This window comes from Pristiophorus japonicus, chromosome 13, assembly GCF_044704955.1.
Source record: "Pristiophorus japonicus isolate sPriJap1 chromosome 13, sPriJap1.hap1, whole genome shotgun sequence".
Classification (NCBI taxonomy): domain Eukaryota; kingdom Metazoa; phylum Chordata; class Chondrichthyes; family Pristiophoridae; genus Pristiophorus; species Pristiophorus japonicus.
Genome location: NC_091989.1, coordinates 116,070,807 through 116,083,965, shown reverse-complemented (window position 1 = coordinate 116,083,965; position 13,159 = coordinate 116,070,807). Strand labels below are relative to the sequence as shown.

General features: G+C 47.4%; 1 pseudogene; it reads right to left on the bottom strand.

Moving 5' to 3' along the window:
• Positions 1-12,301: 12,301 nt before the first annotated feature.
• Positions 12,302-12,420, bottom strand: LOC139279189 (5S ribosomal RNA; annotated as a pseudogene).
• Positions 12,421-13,159: the final 739 nt, after the last annotated feature.

The window sequence follows — 13,159 nt, the reverse complement described above, 5'->3', positions numbered from 1 at the left end:
AAATGTTTCTCTGAATTACTTTTGAAGTGTAGTCACTGTTGCAATGCCTATACTGCTCTTTGAAAGAGCTGTCTGATTTAGTCCAATATACAGTGGTATATAGTTGGAGGGAAAGGCCCTGTGAGTCCTCAACATTGACTCTGGACCCCATGGATCAGGTTAAAAAGGAAACCTCCTACTGATTCATCATCATCATAGGCAGTCCGTCGGAATGGAGGAAGACTTGCTTCCACTCTTAACATGAGTTCTTAGGTGGCTGTACAGTCCAAGACGAGAGCCACAGTCGCTATCACAGGTGGGACAGATAGTCGTTGAGGGAAGGGATGGGTGGGACTGGTTTGCCGCACGCTCCTTCCACTGCCTGCGTTTGATTTCTGCATGCTCTCAGCGATGAGACTCAGGGAGCTCAGCGTCCTCCCGATGCACTTCCTCCACTTAGGGCGGTCTTTGGCCAGGGTCTCCCAGGCGTCAGTGGGGATGTTGCATTTTATCAGCGAGACTTTGAGGGGGTCCATGTAGCATTTCCGCTGCCTACCATTGGTTCATTTGCCGTGAAGGAGTTCCGAGTAGAGCGCTAGCTTTTGGAGTCTCGTGTCTGGCATGCGAACTATGTGGCCTGCCCAGCGGAGCTGATCAAGTGTGGTCAGTGCTTCAATGCTGGGGCTGTTGGTCTGGTCAAGGTCGCTAACGTTGGTGCGTTTGTCCTCCCAGGGAATTTGTAGGACGACTGATAACTCACCTACCGCGTTCCCATAGCTGAAAAATCATGACTCCTCCATGTTGAATATCACTTGGAAGAAGCACTGAGGGCAGCAATGGACTTCAATGTCCATCACCGAGACTGGCTCAGTAGCACCACTACTGACCAAGCTGGCCAAGTCCTGAGGACATAGCTGCCAGTATAGGTAGTGAGAGAACCAACTCGAGGGAAAAACTTACTTGACCTCGTCCTCATCAATCTACCTGTCGCAGGTGCATCTATCCATGACAGCATTAGTAGTAGTGATCACCGCACAGTCCTTGTGGAGACAAAGTCCTGTCTTCACATGGAGGACACCCTCCATCGTGTTGTGTGTTGTGCTAAATGGGATAGATTCAGAACAGATCAACTAGCTCAAAACTGGGCATCCATGAGGCACTGTGGGCCATCAGCAGCAGTAGAATTGTATTCTACCACAATTACCACCAAGCCAGAGACCAACCCTGATTCAATGAGGAGTGTAGAAGAGCATGCCAGGAGCAGTACCAGGTGTACCTAAAAATGTGCCAACCTGGTGAAGCTACAATACAGGACTTTGTGCAGAAGCAGCATGCTATAGACAGCTACGCAATCCCAAAATCAGATCAAAGCTTTATAGTTCTGCCACATCCAGTTGTGAATGGTGGTGGATAATTAAACAACTAATGGGAGCACGAGGCTCCATGAACATCCCCATCCTCACTGATGGAGGAGCCCAGCATATAAGTGCAAAAAACAAGGCTGAAGCGTTTGCAGCCATCTTCAGCAAGAAGTGTCAAGTAGATGATCCATCTTGGCCTTCTCCCGAGGTCCCCACCATCACAGATGCCAGCCTGGGGCCAAATCAATTCACTTCATGTAATATCAAGAAATGCTGAGCGCACTGGATACAGCAAAGGCTATGGACCCCAACAATATCCCAGCTGTAGTGATATAAAATCGAAATCTTTTCCTTTTTTAGTGCTGAAGACCTATGCTCCAGAATGAGCCGCATCTCTAGCCAAGCAGTTCAAGTACAACTACAACACTGGCATCTACCCGACAAAGTGGAACATTGCCCAGGTATGTCCTGTCCACAAAAAGCAGGACAAATCCAATCCAGCCAATTACTGCATAATTAGCCTACTCTCAATCTTGAGCAAAGTGATGGAAGGTGTCATCAACAGTGCTATCAAGCGGCACTTACTCACCAATAACCGATGGTCAGTTTTAGTTCCGCTACGACCCCTCAGCTCCAGATCTCACTAGAGCTTAGTCCAAACATGGACAAAAGAGCTGAGATGAGAGTGACTGCCCTTGACATCAAGACAGCATTTGACCGAGTGTGGCACCAAGGAGCCCGAGTAAAATTGAAGTCCATGCAGGTCAGGGGAAAACTCTTCTATAGCTGGAGTCATTCCTAGCACAAAGGAAGATGCTTGTGGTTGTTGGAGGTCAATCATCTCAGCCCAAGGACATTGCTGCAGGAAATCCACAAGACAGTGTCCTATGCTCAACCATCTTCAGCTGTTTCATCAATGACTTTCCCTTCATCATCAGGTCAGAAGTGGCGATGTTCACTGATGATCGCATAGTGTTCAGTTCCATTCATAATTCCTCAGATAATTAAGCAATCCGTGTCCGCATGCATCAAGACCTGGTCAACATCAGGCTTGGGCTGGTAAGTGGCAAGTAACATTTGTGCAACACAAATGCCAGGCAATGACCATCTCCAACAAGAGAGAGTCTAACCACCTCCCTTTGACATTCAATGACATTACCACTGTTGATTCTCCCATCATCAACATCCCAGGGGGTCACCATTGACCAGAAATTTAACTGAACCAGCCACAAGAGCAGGTCAAAGGTATCCACCACCTACAAGGCATACGTCAGGAGTGTGATGGAATCCTCTCCAGTTACTGTTACCTGGATGAGTGCAGCTCCAGCAACACTGTAGAAGCTCGACACCATCCAGCACCAAGCATCCCACTTGATTGGCATCCCATCCACCACCATAAACATTCACTCCCTTCACCACCGGTGCAACATGTCTGCAGTGTGTCCCATCTACAAGATGAAATGCAGTAACTCACCAAAGCACTTCCCAAACCATGACTTCTCTACCACCAAGAAGAACAAGAGTAGCAGGTGCATGGGAACACCACCACCACGACCACCAAGTTCCATCCAAGTCACACACCATCCTGACTTAGAGATACAGAAACATAGAAAATAGGTGCAGGAGTAGGCCATTCGGCCCTTCGAGTCTGCACCGCCATTCAATGAGTTCATGGCTGAACATGCAACTTCAGTACCCCATTCCTGCTTTCTCGCCATACCCCTTGATCCCCCTAGTAGTAAGGACTTCATCTAACTCCTTTTTGAATATATTTAGTGAATTGGCCTCAACAACTTTCTGTGGTAGAGAATTCCACAGGTTCACCACTCTCTGGGTGAAGAAGTTTCTCCTCATCTCGGTCCTAAATGGCTTACCCCTTATCCTTAGACTGTGACCCCTGGTTCTGGACTTCCCCAACATTGGGAACATTCTTCCTGCATCTAACCTGTCTAAACCCGTCAGAATTTTAAACATTTCTATGAAGTCCCCTCTCATTCTTCTGAACTCCAGTGAATACAAGCCAAGTTGATCCAGTCTTTCTTGATATGTCAGTCCCGCCATCCCGGGAATCAGTCTGGTGAACCTTCGCTGCACTCCCTCAATTGCAAGAATGTCCTTCCTCAAGTTAGGAGAACAAAAATATACACAATAGCCTCACCAAGGCCCTGTACAACTGTAGTAACACCTCCCTGCCCCTGTACTCAAATCCCCTCGCTATGAAGGCCAACATGCCATTTGCCTTCTTAACCGCCTGCTGTACCTGCATGCCAATCTTCAATGACCGATGTCTTGGAAATATCTCACTGTTCCTTCAACATCGCTGGGTCAAAATCCTGGAACTGCCTCCCTAACAGCACTGTGGGAGCACCTTCACTAAACAGACTGCAGAAGTTGAAGAAGACAACTCACCACCACCTTCTCAAGGGCAATAAATGCCAAAATAAAAAAAGTCATGCCCTCTGCCAACACAAGAATTTTTTCCCCCTAATTGGTATCATTCCTTTAACTATCCTTTAACTTTTTATTTGCTTATAAAAGATTTTTGGGGATCATTTGATGCTACCTGCTAATCTTTTTTCATTATCTCTCTTTACCCTTCTTGTATCCTTTTCAAAAAAAAAATACCCTTGTACTGTCAGCTTAGATTTTGTGCTCAAGTCTCTGGAGTCGGATCCCAGAACCTTCTGACTTAAGAAGCAAAAGTGCTACCACTGAGCTACAGCTAACACTATTATACATATGCTAGTCATATAAAATTGCAAAAACAACAGTTATGTATTCACCACCAGAGAATGTGGCGCCAAAATTCTGAGGGGAGGTTTGTAAGCACTGAGATGCACCTGCCTGAGACCTCATTAATTGGCCCCACCAAAGCTCAGGGGGCAGGGAGAGGTCCCTTGATGTCATCGAGATTGATGAGCAAGGTACCCACTTGCCAAAGAGGCTGAAAAGTCAGGCGGAAGGGTGACCAAGCAGGTTGGAGACTGCTGGGTTCACCGTCCCTGAAATATCTCTATTCGCCTCAGTTTTTATTAATAATTCAGATTCTCTTAAGGGTCCTGACCAAGCGAGTAACAAATCAGCCAGGTGCTAACCCTGCAGGAGTGTGGAGAGATGATCTGCTTCCAGGCTTCTAGCAATGCCAATCTTCAATTATCCACCAGCAAGTGTGCTGCAATAATCCAGAGCTGAGTCACTCTAATTCTCCCTTGGAGAATGCTGTGCTTCCACTCAGTTCCTCTCCCTGTTGATATTGATCAGAATGGGAACTTATTCTGTGGGTCTGAGTCCATTTTTAAATACTCTACAGTTTCACTTTGGAGCCACTGAGCCACACAGAGTTATGGGCATTTTAGTTCAAAGAAGGAAGATTTTGATATGCATTGTTACACATGAAACATTTGACTGAGGATTTTCAGGGGTTCAAAGAAGCGGAAGAAACTGCCAGTGGTTGTCACCTCACATTTCATCTGCTCACACCCAATTTCAAAAGGAAGTTAGATTTTGATGGTATAAATGAACAGAATTTGATGATGGTCTGGGCATTTTTCAAACAAATTGTCAGAATCAAACCCTCCGAATGCGTCTGAAAAATCCATCTGAAAATGTGCGTTGGCATGAGGAAGCACTAGTCTGATCTGATCGGCTGGATGGTTTAAATTGGCATCAATTAGAATTTAGAGAAGGAAATGCTTGCCTAAATGGCCGACACAATCTGCTTTTACTCTAATCCCTGAAGAGCAGCCCATAATACACCTGTGTAACATTTCAGTTCTTCACAGCAGCCACACTTCCACCAATGTTGAGTGAGACTTCTAACTTTGTGCCCAGCAATATTGAATTATTTGCCTGGTGAATTGGAACTGGATTGAGATTGACCAAACTCATTTAACTTCTGTACCTTACAACCCTAAAACAAAGAAGATTTAGATCTCATCAGTATGAATTGAATTCCAACTCCAGATTTCAGAGGTGAAAAGGCAATATTATACCCAATCACACCCTCAACCCCCAAATTTCCAAAGCTACTGATTTATGATTGAATAAGTAAAATCCTGTTTTATACATGGGATTTGGGGGTCCCACCAGCACTTTCCCTATTTCTGTCCATTTAATATTAGGAGTATGACTGTGACTGAATAAGTTACATTCTGCTGTTATTGTTGTTTTGGGGATTCTGCAAATCTATCCATTTCTTCATGCAAACGCTAAGTCTTGCCTTGCTGTAAAACTGCAAGCCTTGTCCATAATACATATCTAGAACAGCATTTGTTTTCTTACTTTGTTTTCTCTTCCACTGAACACAATGCAAAGGAGTGCAGAACTACTGTATCGTACATTGTATTCTTACAAGCAAAACAGTGCTTCAATTATTTCCACCAGGAGAAAAGGAAGGTCCACACAAACTTTCAGCCAAGAAAAACCTAATGAAAAAATGTAATCAAAGAATTGAACGAGAAATGTTCGAATGTCTCCATCAATATCTAAAATATAAGAATAGTTTTAAATTGTTTACCCTTTTTAAGAACGCTATTAATTAAAGGAGATAAGATGTCTGGCAAGTCTCCGTCTTATTTACACAGAGGAGCGAGCCTTTGGCTTTGTCCTGGTATTCTGAGTCAGAAGGTGCAGGGCTGGAACCGTGCTCCACACAGTCCCGGCCTGTGGAGACCAGAACTCCGGCTCTGAGTTCTGGATTAACATCCAGCGGGAGTAATTGCATCAGATGTGCGTGTGCCCCTCGCCCCATATGGGTTGTGTAGACCCATTAAACCCTCCTGTCATATAGGACTAACCACCCTATCAGCTAGTGTAAAGAGCGTTCACGTTGCAGCCTGGCAGATTATTAATCAGCCTGCGAATCATTTCACGACTTCACACTGTCCTCTGAGAGAAGTGTGCGAAGATATGAAACCAACATTTACACACAGATGAGGATGCAGTGACGTGATATCAGATCGGTGATCGTTACCTTAGTTTCAATAAAAGCTGACATGAGAAGGTGGAAGCCGCACTTCTGCAGAAACTGTAGCAACTGGTGCAGAAGAAACCTAATCCAGTGAACATGGTTGTATAGCAAGATAATTTTTAGACCAGGCTGTTCCAGGATGTGAGCCAGCCTAAAAACTCCTCAATGAAGAGTCTCTCCTTACCCCCAAATCGCCCACCCACACCCACACTTTTAAATAGCACTTCACGGTCCTGCAAATAGATCTCTAAATCTACCATTTAATTAGTCATCAAAACACCACATTAAATTATTTGTACAGATGTTACATGAAAAAAAAAGTTTTTTAAAACATTACTTACGCCGATAAACTAGAAATAAAGTATCTCCAAGGACGCAGCGGGGTTCTCTGGTAATGCTAAGAGATGGGTGTAACATGTATATTCTGAAACAACTGTTGGAAACAATCAAAGTCATCAAGATCATGACGCTTCAGTGTTATGTACATAGCACCAACATATCAGATAACAACGATAATGCATTATACTGAGATCTAAGATGTTTACTTCAGTGTGACTCTTTGAAGACAACTAATCCAAAGAAAGGGGAAATACATTGATAACCACTGACATAATGTACTAATAATTTATTTCTTACAGAGCCATTATTGGAAAGGTTACTGCATCCATGTTTGAGAAAAGGCACTATAAACCACAGTACAGAGATCATCATGTTAATGTCCTGGATCAGCCGTGTGCTGATGTACAAATCCCTGGTTGGCAAAAGGAGTTGCTGACTGTGTAAGTAAAAGTGCTGTAAACAGAATCATTTATTACCCACAGCAACTGATAGAAATACCACCAGTAATCCAGAACCAGGAAAAAAAAACATAGTTGGTTATTTCTCTTTTTGCTGTGAGTGAAATTTGTTGAAAGATGTTATCAGGCTCGGGATAAAGTCTGCTATTCCTTGAGTGACCAAATTAAGGAAAATAAATAAAGACTTGCTTTCATATAGCACCTCTCACAATGTCCCAAATTTGTGCACAAACAACAATGAGATAAATGATCAGATATTCTGTTGTAGTGATGCCCAGATACTGTGGAGGACTCCTTTGTTCTTCTTTGAAATAGTACCATGGGATTTTTTACGTCCACCTGAGAGGGACCTCGGTTTTACGTCTCAGCTGAAAGACAGCACTTCTGACAGTGCAGCATTCCCTTAGTACTGCACTGGAGTGTCAGTCTAGATTTGTGCTCAAGTTTTTGGTGTAGGACTTGAACCCACATCATCATCATCATCATAAGCAGTCCCTTGGAATCAAGGAGGACTTGCTTCCACTCCCAAAGTGAGTTCTTTGATGGCTGAAAAGTCCGATACAAGAGCCACAGAACTGGTTACAGGTGGGACAGACATTCGTCAGGGGGAGGGGTCAGTAGGACTGGTTTGCCGCACACTCCTTCCGCTGCCTGCACCTGGCCTCTTCATGCTCCTTGCGTTGAGACTCAAAGAGCTCAACGCCCTCCCGGATGGACTTTCTCCACCTTGGGTGGTCTTCGGCTAGGGTCTCCCAGGTGTCAGTGGTGATGTCGCACTTTAACAGGGAGGCTTTGAGGGTGTCCTTCTAACGTTTCCGCTGTCCTCCTTTGGCTCGTTTACCATGAAGGAGCTCCACATAAAGCATTTGCTTAGGGAGTCTCGTATCTGGCATGCATACTATGTGGCCTGCCCAGCGAAGCTGATCGAGTGTGGTCAGTGCTTCAATACTGGGATGTTAGCCTGGTCGAGGACACTGATGTTGGTGCGCCTGTCCTCCCAGGGGATTTGCAGGATCTTGCGGAGACATCATTGATGATATAGCGCCAGCAACTTGAGGTGCCTTCTGTACATCATCCATGCCTCAGACCCATACAGGAGGGTGGGTATTACTACAGCCCTGTAGACCATAAGTTTGGTGGTAGATTTGAGGGCCTAGTCTTCAAACACTCTTTTTCGCAGGCAGCCGAAGGCTGTGCTGGTGCACTGGAGGCGATGCTGAATCTCTACATCAATGTCTGCCTTTGTTGATAAGAGGCTCCCAAGATATGGGAAATGGTCCATGTTGTCCAGAGCCGCGCCGTGGATCTTGATGATTGGAGGGCAGTGCTCTGCGGTGATGACAGGCTGGTGAAGGACCTTTGTCTTACGGATGTTAAGGGTAAGACCCATGCGTTCATATGCCTCAGTGAATACATTGACTATATCCTGGAGTTCAGCCTCTGAATGTGCACAGGCGCAGGCATCGTCTGCATACTGCAGCTCAATGACAGAGGTTGGGGTGATCTTGGACCTGGCCTGGAGGCGGCGTAGGTTAAACAGCTTCCCACTGGTTCTGTAGTTTAATTCCACTCCAGCAGGAAGCTTGTTCATTGTGAGGTGGAGCATGGCGGCGAGGAAGATTGAGAAGAGGGTTGGAGTGATAACGCAACCCTGTTTGACCCCGGTCCGGACATGGGTTGGGTCTGTAATGGATCCATTGGTAAGGATCACAGCCTGCATGTCATCGTGAAGCAGGCGAAGGATGTTGACAAACTTTTGGGGGCATGCGAAACGGAGGACGCTGCTCCATAGACCCTCACGGTTGACAGTGTCAAAGGCCTTTGTAAGATCGAAAAAGGCCATGTATAAGGGCTGTCGTTGCTCCCTGCATTTTTCCTGCAACTGGCATGCTGCAAAGATCATGTCTGTTGTGCTCCGTAGGGGAAGAAATCCGCATTGTGATTCTGGGAGGAGCTCCTCGGCCACAGGGAGAAGACGATTGAGGAGAACTCGAGCAACAACTTTCCCAGTGGCTGATAGCAGGGAGATTCCCCTGTCGTTGCCGCAGTCGGACTTGTCCCCCTTTTAAAAAATTGTCACAATCACTGCATCTCTGAGATCTCCCGGCATGCTCTCCTCCCTCCAGATGAGAGATGAGGTCATGTATCCGCGCCAACAGCGCCTCTCCACCATATTTTAGCGCCTCAGCTTGGATTCCATCTGCACCCGTAGCCTTGTTATTCTTAAGCTGTTTTATGGCTTTGCCAACCTCGTGCAACGTTGGAGTTTCACTGAGTTGGTCGCGGGTGGCATGCTGCGGGATGGAATCGAGAACACTCGAGTCAAAGGCAGAGTCTTGATTGAGGAGATCTTCAAAGTGCTCCTTCCATCAGGCCCTGACAGCCTCAGTGTCCTTGATGAGTGTTTCCCCATTCTTGGCCAGGAGTGGGCTGGGGGTCTTGGGAGCTTTGGACCGTAGGCGGCCTTGACTGCAGTGAAGAATCCTTGCATATCATGGCTGTCGGCCAGTTGTTGTATCTCCTGTGTTTTCTCCATCCACCATCTGTTCTTTAGGTCCCGCGTTTTTTGTTGGACTTGAGCCTTGAGCCGTCTGTAATGTTGTTTTGCAGCTCCCGAGTTGGGCTGTTGCTTGAGGCTCAGAAATGCTTTGCACTTGCAATCTATTAGTTCTTTGATATCCTAATCATTTTCATCAAACCAGTCCTGATGTTTTCTGGTTGAGTGACCAAGTGTATCTTCACAGGCACTGGTTATAGAGGCCTGGAGGGCAGTCAAAGTGCTATGGGGATTCAGCATCTCAGGGTCATCAAGACACGCCAGATTGGCTGTGAGGCCCTGGCTTTATAGGGCTCTCTTAGATGGGTCTCGAAGTGCCCCGGCATTTACTTTTTTGCGGAACTGCTTCTGCTGTCCCTGATGCTTTGGGGCAATGTTAATGTTGATGATAGATCGGATTAGGCGGTGGTCCGTCCAGCAGTCGTCAGCACCTGTCATAGCACGGGTGATGCGCACATCCTTGCGATCCCTGGCTCGGACGATGACATAGTCAAGCAGGTGCCAATGTTTGGAGCGAGGGTGTTGCCACGATGCCTTGGAGTTGTCCCTCTGGCAGAACAGAGTGTTGGTAATGAGGAGTTCATGTTCTAGACATTTTGTCAGGAGTAGGGTACCGCTGGAATTGGCTTTCCCCACCCTCTCTCTGCCAATCACGCCTCCCCAGAGGGCTGTGTCTTTGCTAAACCTGGCATTAAAATCACCCAGGGGGATCAATTTGTCGCCCATGGGGACACGGGACAAGGATGTCTCGAGGTTGGAATAAAAACCCTCTGAAGCCTCATCCATTGCATCGAGTGTAGGGGCGTACGCACTGAAGACTGTGGCACATTGGTTCCAAGATAGGGTGATACGGAGAGTCATGAGGCATTTGTTAACCCCACAGGGGGAGTCTTTGAAGCGGTCGACCAGTTCATTCTTGACGGCAAAGCCGACTCCATGAAGGCGGCGTTCTGCCTCTGGTTTCCCTTTCCAGAAGAAGGTGTAACCTCCACCATGTTCCTTCAACTGGCCTTCCCCTGCCCGCCGGGTCTCGCTTAGGGTGGCGATGTCAGTGTCAAAACATCTGAGTTCCCGGGCAACTATGGCGGTGCGGTGTTCCGGCCTGTTGCTGTTGGGATTGTCCATGAGGGTCCAAATGTTCCAGGTCCCGAACTTCATACTGATGGAGTGGAAGATGCCTGTGCGCGAGTTCTTTAAACGTGGGGTGGCCGCTGCACACCGGCAACCACACGGGCTTAGCTGAACAAGGTCTTGGTCCAGTGGCAAGGGGGTCCAAGACAACTGGAGACCAGGCACAGCTCGATAAGTCTAACTGCCTACAGCGAAGCGTTGGCCGCAAGCTCGGCACCGGGTAGCGCCATTGATGGTAGATGACCCGAGGCTAGGTTGGGGGGCAAGCATCAGGAAGGTGACTTCCAAAGTTATTTTAAAAGATTAAAAGTTGATAAAGGTTCCCAATTTATTTCAAAAGTTTCTAAGAGCTGTTAAAACATTTTAAGAAGTTTCTAAGAGTTGTTAAAAATCTAAAATGTAAATCAATAATAAATTATAAAAGTTTCCCCAATTTAAGAAGTTTCTAGAAGTTGTTAAAAATCAAAGATGTAAGTTAATAATAAATGTTTAAAAGTATTTCGGTTGAGAGTCTAAAATGTAAGTTTTAAAAGTTCTCCCAAATTGTTTAATAAGTTCAAAAGTTGGCTAAAAGTTCGAAAAAATTATTTAAAAGTTGGTTGGGAGTATGAGACGACGCCACGCCTCGGTCCCTTCAGCCGGTTCAGCGCCGGCCTCGGAGTCCCTTCGGCGGATTGAACGCCGGCCTTGGAGTCCCCTCGGCCGGCCCTATGTCCTCAAGTCCCTTTGGCAGGTCGTCCCAGAGTCCCTTTGGCCGGCCAGACGCCCTCCGAATCTGGTGAAGAGACCCTATGGTTCGGGCCGGGGACAGAAGCGGCCGATGCAGAATCCCTTCGGCCGGGGACAGAGGCGGCCGGTGCAGAGTCCCTTTGGCCTGGGACAGAGGCGACCAGTGCAGAGTCCCTTCGGCCGGGGACAGAAGGATACAGTCAGTCTCTGGCTCAGCTGCTGACGTTGGACCGCGTCTCTGGCTGGTGTCGGTGGCCCGGGCGTGGCTGGGTCCCGGAGAGTGCGGCGGCGGCTGGAGCCGGAGCGGAGGGTGAGCGGCCTCCATAGTGTGGTCTATTTCCAGAATTGCAGCTTCCACAACCCACAACCTTCTAACTCAGAGATGGGAGTGCTACCACTGAGCCACGGTTGGCACCTTAATAAAGAGTCAACTAATTTTCTGTTTTTTGCACCAATGCTACCAACAGCACCGGCAACTCACGTGTAGGAAGATGTTTCAGGAGATTGTAAACTCATCATCATCATAGGCGGTCCCTCGAAACGAGGATGACTTGCTTCCACGCCAAAAAAGGTTGAGTTCACAGGTGTTTCGAACGAAGGACTCGAACTACAACTCTTTTTGGGGGTACAAAATAAACATTAGATTGAGTGCCCCCCGATCTGGGGGACACTCCAGACACTTACCCAACAGCTCTACAACTCTTTTAGAGGAGACAAATAAACATTAGGTCAAGTGACCCCCGATCTGGGGGACACGCCAAACATTTCGCAAGGCCCTTTCCTACTGCACCTGGTATTCCCCGGCGGTCTCCCATCCAAGTACTAACCAGGCCTGACTCGACTTAGTTTCGTAGATCACATGGGATCGGGCGTTTTCAGACTAGTGTGGCCGTAGGCGGACCCAAACTACATCCTCAAGGGTGGAAGATGCCTGTGCGTGGATTTTTTTTAACGTGTGGTGGCCGTTGCACATCACCCACCACACGGGCTTGACAGAGCTAGGTCTTGGTCCAGTGGCAAGGATTACCCAAGACGACTGGAGACCTGCTCTGCTGCACGGACCTAGCGCGCACACATATCGCAGTGTGGGCTGGACCGTGCTGCCCCTGGGCCCCTGGCCCCGAACCCATGCCTTCCCCTAGCCCCAATTACATCCCTCCACAGTCTCTTTCCGCGCTCCTTCGCCCTGACCTCGCCGCTCCTGCTGTATCTGCCCATTATACAAACCAAGTATGAAAGTTACTGATTGCACACTAATGAGGAAAGGGATACCAAACGTGCAGGAAAGAGAGAGAAATAGATATTCTACACTCTAGAGGAAAGCACAGGTTCAGGAAGGGGAGGGTGTGATTGTCAGGGAGTCGGGTAGCAGGGCCTTAAGAGAGGTTTTGTAGGAGGTCCTGCAAAGGACAGGGAGAAGGATTGCAGGGAGGACAGCCACAATGTAGACCAAGGCACTGTGGCTCAGGAGGCTGTCCAAGGGAACGGAGGAGGGGAAGACCTGAATAGAAATGTGGTAATGATAGGGGATTCTATAATTAGGGGGATAGATAGCATCCTCTGCAGCCATGAACGAGAGTCCGGAACGGTGTGTTGCCTAACCGTTGCCAAGATAAGGGGTATCTTGAGGCTGCTG